Source organism: Oreochromis aureus, linkage group 2 (genome assembly GCF_013358895.1).
Source record: "Oreochromis aureus strain Israel breed Guangdong linkage group 2, ZZ_aureus, whole genome shotgun sequence".
NCBI lineage: Eukaryota > Metazoa > Chordata > Actinopteri > Cichliformes > Cichlidae > Oreochromis > Oreochromis aureus.
In genome coordinates, this window is record NC_052943.1 from 6,296,430 (window position 1) to 6,309,649 (window position 13,220).

Consider the following 13,220-nt stretch of genomic DNA (forward strand, 5'->3'; position numbering starts at 1 on the left):
TAATCTCCATCTGTACTATAAAAAAGCAGACAACATTTGAAATACCCATAAAACATTGTCTCTGTAACCACAATAAGTTCCTAAAATGCAGATCTTATTAAGCACTCCAGCTCATTCACCAAAGAATGGGTTAAAAAACTGTAATGATCTTGTCAAATCCCAGATTTATATCCCACTCAAATGTTGCAGGGTGGATTTCTGTGGGATAGAGTGGGCGTCTTTGACGTGGCATATATAGAATGGCTTTATGACCATACATATACAAAAAATCCTATATAACACACCAAAAAAGCATACCATGGCCTCTTTTAAAGGGTATCCTGTCAAGCTCAGTCTGTGTCTTGAGGCCATTAAGCGTACAACCTGACCTTCTTTCAGCTCACTTCATTGCATGGACATGAATCAGCTTAACATAAGTAGTTGCAAATCACCTCTCCCAACGTATTGATCCCAGGTCTAGACTCTATCCTTTAAGTGTTATTTTGTCAGTGAAATCACGGACGTAGCAGACAGTAATGTCCATGACAGCGATGCAGTTGTAGTCATTCACATTCTTTATCGGTAGTCCTTTGGCCGTTAAAATATTTTGATTCAAAACCTTGTAGATTTTCCAGATGAGTACCTCCATGATATTTCCTTAGTGAGAATCTGGGGAAACATTACCACGGATAAGTTTAGACATTGATCTTTATTGTAAGATGGGCATTTAAAAATTAAGTAGAAGTTAAGTAGATAGTGTAGATAGTAGATAGTGGCAATCAGTCCTTTTTTTGCATTATTGTACTGATGATTACATAAAGAATATGAGAAAGCTGTTTTGTTTTGGGAATTAGTGGCAAATCTTTGTGTATAATTTCCATGACCTGTAATTTGATTATTCATTTCAGATTCATCTCGGATTCAGATGTGTTTTATTGAACACAATTTCAATTCTATTGATCTCAGTAAAAAAGATGCATTACCATTCACTGTTTATAGCACATAATCAGCAATGTGTAATTAGTTTTATCAGTATTAGTAAGATAAATCCTTGTCATGCTGTGGCTATGGGCTTCTGAGCAATAACAAGGTTAGACAAACGCAGCAACACTTAACCATTTCCAGGCTTACATACAGAGATATACTGATATACTGAGGTTTAAAAGACTCCGGTAATAATCCGCTTTGCTTTCCATCAAAGCAACTGTATGCTTCCTAATGACTTGTGCCCAGTTTACACTCCTGCGTGCTTTCATCTTATCCTAAATAGGACAAAAGCCTGTTATATTTAAAAGCAGTTGTCATTAATCTGCGCTTCCTGTCATAGCTGAAGCTACAGTGGGAGTGATCTGAGTTGAGCATTGTCTGATCTGGCGTAGGCTGGTTTCCATCTTTCACTAAATGCCACAGATCAGAGAGAAATTTTCAAGTCTCTTTCTTATCTCCTGCACTGATTGTGAACCAATTGCCAATTTGATTCTAAACATCTCAACACTGATTGTTTGCTTTTTGGCTTTTAAGATGCTGCAGGAATTCACTGGCATTAAGGAAGAACCTGTTCCCCGCCTGTTCCTTTTACTTGTCATGCTAACCTTGTTTTCTTCTGCTGTTTTAAGGGTAGTTTGAGTAGAGTGCTGTTACTATAAAGAGAAATGCCCTCTGGGGTGTTACCTATGGTAAACATTTAGAATCTCTTGCTGTTTCTCACTGCATGACATTTGTGGTTTCTGAACGACAGTTAGCTTGAATCTAAGCTGAAAAGAAAATAACACTGCACTCAAAAGACAGTCATACCTATATTTTGTACCCTGACTGACAACTGCACATGTGACTATCTCCCTTCTGTGTCCCTTACGTAACAAAAAGTCCTGGCTTTCTTGTGGATCTGGCAGCTAAGGCAATCCCAGTAAAGACACGTTATACCTATTTCTGACAGCGTCGGCAAGAAACAGGTGACACACAACCAAGAATCAACGGATTGCAACAACTGTTTATCTTACACAGTGTCACAAAGTTATGAACAACAAACTCAGTTGCATCTGTGGCCTTAAACCAAACCTATAACTGATATATACAGTGATGCAAGATTTTGAGACAACTGGAGAAATTGAGAGCCATTCTTCTAAGCTTTCATTTTTAATATACAAGAGGTTGGTTAAGATTAAACCCAGTTTACTGGGTGAAGACAGAGTACATAATGCATGCACAATTGTGGCATGTTTCTAAAAGAAAGCAGTGAGCTAGACTGGATCACAGGATTACAGATATTAATAAAAGACGTGTTAGGATAATCATCAGTTGAAATGACCCTTCATTCACGTTAAATTCCACTCAAAAGTACAAGCTGGAAAGCACAACTAGCAGATGCACAGATTCATTTTTGAACACTAAACCCCAGCTGGTCAGCTTTCTGTGTGGCTGTTGGAAATAAAGTGATATAATAACCTGATAGGTTCCCAACTATCTACACTGCACTGATGAAAAGGCCTAGCATGCCCATGGTACTTCAGATGTGCTATCACTGCTAAATGAGCTTTACCAAGTAAGGCATAGAGTCATGTAAAAAGCAAGTTTTCACAAGATTCTAGGCAGACCTATAAAATTTAGTATGTCTTTCTTCCATAGAAATTAAAAGGGTAAGTAGCAGCCAGGTGCTAATCAATCAAATGCACTAGATTAATTGATCTAGGATTTGGAAAGTCTGAACAAATCACAAGACCCTGGGAGAGACCTAAGTGGAGATGTTTGACCATAATGCACAGGGCCAAATGTGGTGAAAACCACAAACACATAATACAAGCTGTTAGCATGGTGGTGAAGAGGTGATGATTTGGGCTCATGCAAATCAACAGAACCTATACAAGGAATTCATGTTCAACTTAGTTTCATCTAAGCTTTAGCAGTCAGACAGATAGCCTCACATTTGACTCTAAAATACTTTGCAGTCACTAAGTCATGTAACAGGACAATGACCCCAAGCATAGCAGCAAATCTAGAACAGAATTGCTGACAAAGAAAGAAGGTGTTGCAATGTCCCAGTCAAAGTCCAGATCTCACCTAATTAAAATGCTGTGGTAGGACTTTAATCGAGCACCGCATAAATGCCCCTGCAAATGTCAGCGAACGAAGGCAACACTGTAAAGAAAAGTGGGCCAATTTCCTCCACAATGATGTGAGAGACTGATAAATTGTGAAGATTTCTGTGTCATGTTACTGCTGCTAAAGGTGTTTCCATAATCTACTGAAGCATGGGGTGTACTTAGTTTTTCACATGACTGCATAGACTCCTGTGAACATGTCGTTTTTCACACCTGTATGTGTAGATGGATAAATATTATATTTGACTCTGTAAAGATGAGTGTATATGAAAAAAAGCTCAGTTGACTATGTTAACATGCAATAGGATGAAAACATATCTTGTCTGATGTAACCCATACTTTTTTTGTATTATATTTTCTGTATTTTAGATTTTTTATATATTCTTTTTCATCTGTATTTCTTCCAAACCACATACATTTTCCTTAAGGAAATTTCCAGGGACACTGTTTTTAGTTTTGGCCGCCTGTCAATTAAATTTACATTTTCATTGGAGATAACTGCTGTACAAAGAAGGGGACAGACATTTGTGCAGGAACACATATATATCACTTCAAATTTACTGGCTATGACTTTGTCTTTGCTTTTAAATGCAAATCCATCTCACATCAAACAACCCTCTACAAACAAGTGGACTGTGCACAAAGAATGTAAATGCATTGAAAACTAAAGGAAAGTGCTATGACTGAGCAAAAACAAAACCCATTTTATTCCTGGGTGTACTCTCTTTCGGTGGATGTGCTGACACCAGGTGTTGTCTTTGCTGAATGCAAGAACCATGCAGAGGTGTCTGTAGCAAAAGCTGTGACACCTATCACCATATTTCATTTGTAGCCGGGTGTCTTTCAATAACCCCGGAGCTAAATGCAAGCAGAGGACTCAGCAGTGAAAACAAACTTGCACAGATGGCCGAGAGTGAAGGAAGAAAAAATAGATTTCAGGATGTTGCTGACAGAGCAGACATAATTCATTAATATATATTGTATCCTCCATCTCCTATCATTTTTTCTCAGACTATTCTCAGTGGCAAAAAAAATGAGTATGTGAACAAATCATCTTTCTTTGAACCCCATGGGTCAATTAATTCAAACAATACAGCTTTCATTGCTAAAAAAAAAAGGAAGGAGGCTGGACTTCTTTGGATTTCTGTCTGCATAACAGTTAAAATGCTCTTTGGCTCCATTTGTTTGTTGCTTAATTGGAAAAAAGTTCCAAGGGTTCTTTGTTCACTTTAGTTTTATGATAAAGACCGCAGCACGAATGAAAATGCGTGCTTTTTCTTTGTTCTTAGGCTATTTGTTGCCATTAAATAATTAAACAGACACATACATGAAAAAAATGTATTTTGCCTGGAGCATGTCAAAGAAATCTGAGAGCAGTGAATGAACAAAAGGCGAGCGGATGTTTTTATTGTTGTAAGGCAACAATTTCTAATCAAACCATAACTGTCCTCAGGGAGGTGCTAAAACTAATGGAAAAATACTCTGATAAAGTGAGGAAGAAATGGGAATGGCACCCTTTAAATTTGATTGCTAGAAGTAACTGATAACTGAAGCAATTTGCCAATAGCAAAGTTCTGAAAAACTCCACCACACCAGGTAGTTACAGTATAACTGGACACATTAGGATTGAAAGACTCAAGATCTTTATAAAAATATTCGCTGTCTACAAGAAGGGTGTTATTAAAGGGGTTGTAAGTAAGACTTGCAGGCTGTTTGTGAAGCAAATATGCCAAGCAGCAAATCTTTTTTCTGGATTTCTTTTTGCTAGATGTGAGGTTGTGTGAGTCAGAAGCGAAACAAGAAAGTGAGCTGTCATTTTGGGATTGTAATGTCTCCATTTTTTGAAGCCAACGCTTTAGGCACTAAAGGTTTTGAACTGTTTCAAGTAGGTCGATAAGGAATGGACAAACTTGACAGGAAGAATACGATGTAATAAAATCTGTAGAATTTAATTTCAGACGCTTCTGCAATGACTACTTTGGTGTCATTCAGCGAATTTGGAAAATACAATTTTCTGTGTCAGAGAGAGGGTATTTGTAGCCGTCTGTGGCTTTCTTCTAGGTCAGTTCACCACAAAATAAAGTCTAACTTAGATAAAACTCTAAAGTAACAAGTATGGTCCAGTGTCGGCATTACTGTAGTGTAAAGGATGCAGAGACACAACTGCTCTGTGACTCACAAAATGACAATCAAGGCTGTGAAAAACCCGTGTTTAAATATACAGTACTGTGCAAATTCTTGAGCCTCTCATCATTGCTTTATGTTTTATTTTTGAGGACCAAGACTTTCTAATGATTTTTTGGAAAATTGGTCTTAAAAAATATTTCTCCAGTCCTTCTGAAGGTGTCTGAAAGATTTACTTTGGACATTGGCGTCTGGACATTTGAATAACTGGACAAACTGAGGAGGAAAAAAAAGTGACAAGCCTCAAAACAAAACAAACAAACCAAAAAAATTCATCTACAGCAGATAAACTGTATCTCAGTCATGTCTTAAGAAAGAGGGGGAGAAAAGGTCCAGCAAAGACCTGACACAGGACATGAGAGACCCATCTGAGCCTCTCAAATATTTCTGCACTGACTACTTTCCTCTCAGTGGAAGGGTGGCTGCTATGAAGCACTTATAAAGGAAGGGTAAAATGCTGAAGTATGCCAAATTGCACAAAAACTGCACTGCAGCCATTTGTAAAACATGGTGGAGGCTCTGTCATGCTTGTGGCTACAGTTCAGCCTATACGGTTAAAGCTGTTGTCAGTGTTGGATTAAGATGAATACAGATTTTCTTCTACCATTCAATACCATCTGGAAAGCATCTGATGGGAATTACTTCTTTTTTAAGCATTACTCACTGCCAGTACAGTAAAATAAAACACTAGAGGTCATGGATTTGCCTCTAAGAAGCCCGGATCTCAACAATATTGCAGCAGTGTGGGATCAAATTGCTAGACCATTGAATAAAAGGCAGCCAACATCCAAAGAAGAGCTTTGAAATGTCCTTCAAGAAGCCTGGAGAACTATTCTTGAAGACTACATAAATAATTACAAGAAAACAGATCTAAGAGAGTTCAGTTCAGACCACCTCCTCCAGCTCTTCTGGAGGGAACACCAAGCAGCCGAGAAATGTAATTTCTCCAGCATGTCCTAGATCTGCTATGGGCATCTTTCTAGTACTAGTTTTAGGCAGATTACTGAACCCCCTTAACGGGTTGATTTCGATTTGGAGAAGTAGTGGATCAGAGCATCCTGTGGGAGTCCAACCTACTCCAAGAATGGGTCTGATTTACTGCCGGCAATGCAAAACAAGCTCTCGCTACAGTTGTAAAGGGACCAAAAAACAATGAGCCAGATACATCATACTTCTGAAGCACCCCCATGGGAGCCCCAAAAGGAGAAGGTGACATGCCTTCTCCAAGTATAGGTTAGTAGTGTACATATAAAAACAGAGAGACACAGGAACCATGCAACACATATGAACACTTAAGTATTTTTTTAGTGAAGAGTGTCATCACATATGGCAAATTTTACTCATATTGTGCAAGTCACATGTGGCGCTCTTGAAAACGCACCTGTTTCAGTTTCCTAACTATTCAGTCATTTACCCCCGCTACTTAATATTCCCCATTCATTGATTTAAGATCCATAAAACCCCGAGCTTCTATTATCCAGAGAATCTCACGCTGGCACTTTTTTTTTGTCAATCGCTTCTTGAGCTCCGCCACCAAACCCAAAACTCTACTCTCTAGCTTTTTCATATTTCCATCACTCCATCTCACTCCCCACTTCCCATCCCTCTATCTGTATGAAGCTGTTCCAGTGTGTGATCAAAGCACAGTGCGCGAGACTTCTTTCCTCCCTCTCTCAGAAGCAAAGAGACAAGGGAAACAAAGGCACCACAGTAGTCTGCCACAAATAACCTCTTCACAGCACAACACTCACATACACACAAACCATACTGACTCAGCCTATGGCAGTCGTAAGTAAAGTGAGTAAGGCTGATCTGTTTGAGTGCACTGCTGCTTGTTGGGTCTCTACGATTCCCAGCATAAAAGGATGCAGCTTCTAATTATCTCCTTTTTGCTCCAAACTGACACGACACATAGAGAATGACTTGACTGATAGCAGGGATGACTTCCTGCTTTGTGGTGCAGAACATGAACTCAAAATGTGTTGCCGCCAAACTAAAAGCAGGTAGTAAAAACTAGAATGCAGGAATATGCAGCTGTATTCATTTTGGATTGTATTAAGTTAAAAGAGAAAAGAAATGTGCTTGGGTTTATTTTTCAAAATTTGACTATCTGTTCTGTGTTTTTAGGTGGCCATTCAGGGGCACCTTGAATGATATTCTAATTTCCATTAGTGACAGGGACCATAGAGCCTGTGAATTACGTACTTGAAGCAGACTCTTCACATCAGCTGTGGAGTTAATGCAAATACTCCTGGAATTTCTTTAACACATTTTCTTGTTCCGCACTCATTTTCTGTCCTTCTCCCTCTGTAGTCACATCCATCTGCACTCAACTTAACCTCTACAAAACTCTCATTCACACTTCAAACTATCTGTATTCTACATTATGCCTGTCTTCCCATTAATCTGAAGGCAAATTCAGCCTTCCAGATCAGATGCCTTGGTCCACTTCAAGGTTATTATAGTTAACAAAAGCGAAACATTTTGTCCAAATCTAACCTGATGGTCAAAAAGTCCAAAAAGCAGCAATAGTTTAGAAATTTAATTCTTTTAGTTTAGATGTTGGTCTCAGTTTCTGAATCTATCCAATTTTACTGATTCATGTGGAACGGCGACACAAAAGAGTGTTTTCTCAGTGGAGAAATCAGTTTAGCGTACCCACCATTCAATACCACGGGTGGGACTAACCCTGTTGTAGAGCTGTGGTTCATATATACTGGTCACTAGTGTTTGCAGGGAAAAATTGAATCTCCTCCCCCACACAAATGGGTTAGAGTGGAGGCACTGCTGGACTCTAATGAGTTGACAGTTCTGTTTGATATCGGGTAAGCAATTTAGTAATGATGAAACACAATTCATATCAGCCACCACTCTCTTCTTGTTTTCTTTTTCTACCGTATCAGTGGATTGTCAGAGATTGCAGCACTGTGACTCCGTGGTTACCCAGACCCTGCTCAATGTCTGATAGGCACCGGGGAAACTGTGGCTCATTATCCTCCATTAGGGTTTATGGCTGTATCAGTGTGGAGGCAGCTCTGGGCCGTATAATGAGTATGGCTGAAATCGCAGCCTCACAGAGCAGGTGCTGCTTGAACACAAACCACACTATTCTGCCACTCTTTGCCAGGACTGCACCATTGTACTAAACAGACGTGCATGTATCTGTGACCACTTACACACAGTTCTGCAAAGTCGGACAAAAAATATACCAGGTCTGCACACGTATCGATGTTTTCATTTAAGAAAGAAAAGATATTCCATCTGACAGTCCTGAACAGTGCCAGGCTCAGTGTTATATTGAAGCTGATATGACTTGACATACTCTGTGAGAAAAGTTTTCTTGCGCTTCTTTTTTTTCTTCCAGAAAAACACTGGCACCGCAGATATGTTCCTTATCCCTACTAAACACTTGTGTCATATGATAAACTCATCACAAAGCCTTCTCTACTACAAGAAGAACACCATTTTATCCCTCTTGATATCCGTTACTTGCTCTGTCTTTCTGCTGCATTGGCACAGGTTGCATTAAGAGTTTTTCATGGGTATCCTGTGCATCTATGCCAATTAGCTTATATTGATGCCTCCTTTGTGTCTCTACTTTATTTCTGTGTGCCACTTTGAAAATAATGTAAAAGCAGTTTTCTCCCCATCTCTCAGGTTCTTTATATCTCTCTGCAACTACAAACAGATGGGCTTTTGGCTCTTGGCTCCAAATAGGCATTTTGGGAGAATAAAACCAGCTAAGAGATCTATCACACATTATCACACCTTCGACACTGGAGATTTAGCTCCATTAACCTTCTCAGATTTTTAAATGTTATCAGAAAATTGTTTTCATGCTGTGGATTAATCTCTTGTTTTGTTCATAATTGGTGTCAAATCTCCCATATCTGTTTGAACAGCCATTTGGAAGCACATGCAGAAACAGTTTGTACAGAGGTTGTTTACTGGGACAGAACAAAGCAGTTACAGTGTTTGAACTGTAGACATTACTGAATGCAGAACATTGGGACTGTTCCCAAACTGCAATTACCCAGACGATATCTAGGAGCCATAAAATGGTAGCTGAGTCAAGTTTGGGATTTTTTAAGTCTTGAGGATATTTTCACATGAGCTGTAAAACTATATAGTATAGTGTTTGGTGGGTAATTTATCTGTTGAAAACAATTTTTAAAAAGTAATAGGATACAAAGTGTGTTTGTTGCAAACATTAGCATGTTAGGCTAACCGTTTTACTAATCATGGTTCTAGCTATAACACTGCATTTAATTTGTGCACCTTACCACACGTGCAAAATTCAAACATGTTTGCTATATCTCTGACCTGTTTTGGTTATAAATATATTTTGGGCATTCTAGTTGTAGCTGAGAAAACAGGGTTCTCACCTGCAAGCTAGCTACCTAGCTGACAAGAAAGCTGATGGTGAAGGCAGACTTATCCAAAGAAGAGTATCAAGAAAAATTCAAATAACCTATTTTCAATTATAGGTATAGTTTTGCTATATCTATACACACACACACACACACACACACACACACACACACACACACACAAGCAAATATGTGGAGACATGAAGGGGATAACAGGCTTCAGGAAGTCACTGAACTGAAATGGGATGTTCAACAAAAACAGAATATATGACTTCAAGGCAAATGTCAAAATGATGGTGCTGTAAAGGAACGATTTTTATAGAGAAGCAGAGTAATTAACCAAGTCAGAGACAAAAGTCACAGTGGGGGATTTTCAGAAAAAACTGAAGCCTATATGCTCCAACTTTCTGATATTGCATTCCCCAACAAACGAGGAGTTACACATGTCATTCCTGCTCAAATATCCAGTCCAGTAGATGAACTAGGTCCTGATTTCTAGTGACTTCTCAAAGATAGGCAGTTTGTCACAAGGGTTTAGATAAAAGACAAAGTTCAGATGGTTATATTCGTCTGTCAAGTTGATGTTCAGTCTTCTGTTATTGGACTTCTTGGACTTTAAATTAATGAGCCAAACAACCTTAGGTCATGAACAGTTCTCCATAGTAAGGCATGTGGCTAACAAGCAAAGGCGTGACTGCTATTTGGGTAAAGACGTGGACCAGTTTCTAGTGTGCAGGAGAAAATGGGGGCGCACAGAAGGAGAACTGACTGCTCTCCACTGCATTGCACATCAAGAGGCTCTGTGTGAAAAAGCCTCAGGCACTGAACAGTGCTTAAGAAATATGTGAATCTCATATGAGCATGGGGCCTAAACCATTCAGGTCACTTTTAGAGGAAGACAATTCTGAATATTATGAGACCATGAAGCTGGATACATATGCAGGTAGTGATCCAGCACATTATGCAACCGGGCTTTGTTGTCAGTTGTGGAGAAAGCATTCTGCCACCAGTTCGGCAGGTGCAACTTTGCGAGCTGCTGACTTGTTCAAGTTATTGCACTTCTGTGGGAGGAAAGCATACCCGCTCAGCATTATGGAAAGCAGTTCAAAATATGGTATGACACTTTTTTCTCAAGTTTTTATGGGGCATTCTAACACTATGGGTCTCTTTAATGAAGCAACTTTATATGAAAGTAGGGTTTACTTCACAGGTAGTAGCCACCCTTAATTGAAGTGGTTCCTGCGATGGCGCCAAATGGTGAACTCTGCAAAATGAGACCATCAAAAGTCACCTTGGTGGGATGTTGGTGGTTGCTGTCATAGACTCACCTTTTGGCTGGGTTTGAAGTTGCTGGTTATGTCTGATTCTCACCTCTGCTAGGAGATCCTGTGACCTCTGTGCACTGTCCAACAAGGGCAGCATAAAAAAACATATTTGAGTGTTAAATTATGCAAGGTTTGTGGATGAAGGGTTGAAAGCTTGATGGTGGTCGTGGTGGGGTCAAGTAGTCAATTAGTTCTGTTCATAATGAAGCAAATATATATAGTTCACATGCAACACAGAATAATTAATGACGCTGCCATAATACTTTGTCACTGTGACAGAAAGTCAGTCATCCATTGCAATGCCTCTCTTTTGGTTGGCTGTAGGCTTACACTCTGAGGCAGAGACAGAGGCCCTCTGCGGCAGGCTTAGGCTGAGATCTGTTCACTAGCTCAGTCATCTAAGCACTACAAATGACCCACAATATGCTAGAGTGCCCACAGGGGAAATAAAGCTTCCAGACATGAGACTCCATCACCACTGCGTTCAAGTGAGGGAAATGGTGGGGCAGAGAGCGTTTAACCATCCTTGCTTCACTGGCCTCCCGCGTCTTGTTAAAAGCCGATGGCCACTTATGACAGAAGGGATAGTGGAGATGATGAAATGTAATGAGCCAAGAGGAAAGGAGCTTGGCTGAAGAGGTCCGGGAAGTAAAAGGGGAAAAAAGATACGGGGGCAGATGGGAGAAGTGAATGATGTTAATATAAAGTAGCTTGTTTGTGTGTGTGTGTGTTTGTGTGTGTATGTGTGAAGACATTTTACCTGTAAGGCTTTGTCGAGAAAGAAAAATCAAAGTGGCTATACTGCTCGTTTCAGCCACAACACTTGCTTGGGTTCTTGTAAACAATTTGTTCTTCAGCATCTTCTTCCTGCTTGCTGTTGTGGAAAACATAAATTCAGCTTCGTCGTGAGCAGCACGCCTAACAGTATGACTAACAAGGCAGGGAAAAAAAAGAAAAGGTGCCTTTGGCCAAATGTATGAAAAATGTAATATGCACTGCTTATGCTGTTAAACATGAAAGTATGAAACTCTTTAAAAGGGATAAACCTTGCTGATAGAGCTACTGTGTATTTAGTGCTAGAACTTGCTTTGGGTCCCAAACAAACAATCCAGTCTTTAAGTGATGACGTGATGAATCCTGCTTCCGAGCCCAAACTACTCTGCATTTAATAAGGCTGTTGTGTTTTTAACATGTTTTAATGCTTTGTGTCTTGTTCTATTTAATCTCAACAAGCCCCAAAAAGCAGTCAGTGATCACTGTTGGCCTCTACTGCTATTCATTTTTATCATTTTAAAGCTCAGTTTTTAAAACTTTAAGATTATATACAGTATATTAATGACTAACCTCATATTGTGGATGGATTATCTCAGTTTTTCTCCTGACTTAAGTTTTTTATTGAGTGGAAAAAAGTTAGCATTCTTCCTCCAGCTTCACTGTGTTAATGTTATGCTAACATAGCTGTGTCACTAGCGATCACGTAGCACATCATTATATACCAGCTAGTCCAACTTCAGTAACCCCACAAACATCACTGCTGTTTACTTTCCTGTCTTCATTTATGTCGGAAGTGATAGCAGAGCTGTACCTTTTAATTTGTTTCAGAAATCTCTCAGTCAGAACATTGTATATTATATTTAGATGGAAACTAGCAAGCTAACTTCCTGCTAACTTCTAACTCCGTTAAATTTAATAAATTCTGTTTTCATGGATTCCTGGATTTTAAACTTAATTGTTACACCTGGTAGAGCATCCACACTGATTATTTTATGAAAGAATTTAGACAGTTTTTCAGCTCTCAGCGATCCCACGGTGTTTGGGACCTGCAGCGTAGTTTGGGCCCAGACACGGCTAATGACATCAGACTTAAAGACCGGATAGATCCTGAATATTGGTTCCTCTTTTATGTCTGTACCCTAACCATGGAGCTGAAGTTGAGACTTGAGCTTTGTCCAGAGTAAGAAATATCCTTCCAACAGTTCTATGGCTCTGAGATAGTACGCGTTTTTTGTTTATGCCTTCCAAAACTGAAAATGAGAAGTGGAGGTGCTAGTATGGATCACTGGGTTGAACAGGAGACCCATTTTTTTCCCACTTTGTCCAGTCATAATAGGCTAAAAAAAAGAAAATGAGTACTGATTATTCATCCAAGTAAAACCAGTAATGGTCTGTTAGCTCAGGTTTCAATGATGTCAGTGTCGCTGCTTGGTTTTTGCCGGATATCAATAGAATTAGGAAACGTCACTCGTCAGACAGTTACACAAATC

At 39.4% G+C, this 13,220-nt stretch overlaps 1 long non-coding RNA gene across 1 annotated transcript; it reads right to left on the minus strand.

The window, feature by feature from the left end:
• Positions 1-531: 531 nt before the first annotated feature.
• Positions 532-11,814, minus strand: LOC120441428. Its single transcript, XR_005614077.1, has 3 exons — positions 11,717-11,814; positions 10,960-11,033; positions 532-648 (listed from the first exon to the last, which is right to left on the minus strand). It is a non-coding gene; the product is annotated as an uncharacterized LOC120441428 (long non-coding RNA).
• Between the last annotated feature and the right edge of the window lie 1,406 nt (positions 11,815-13,220).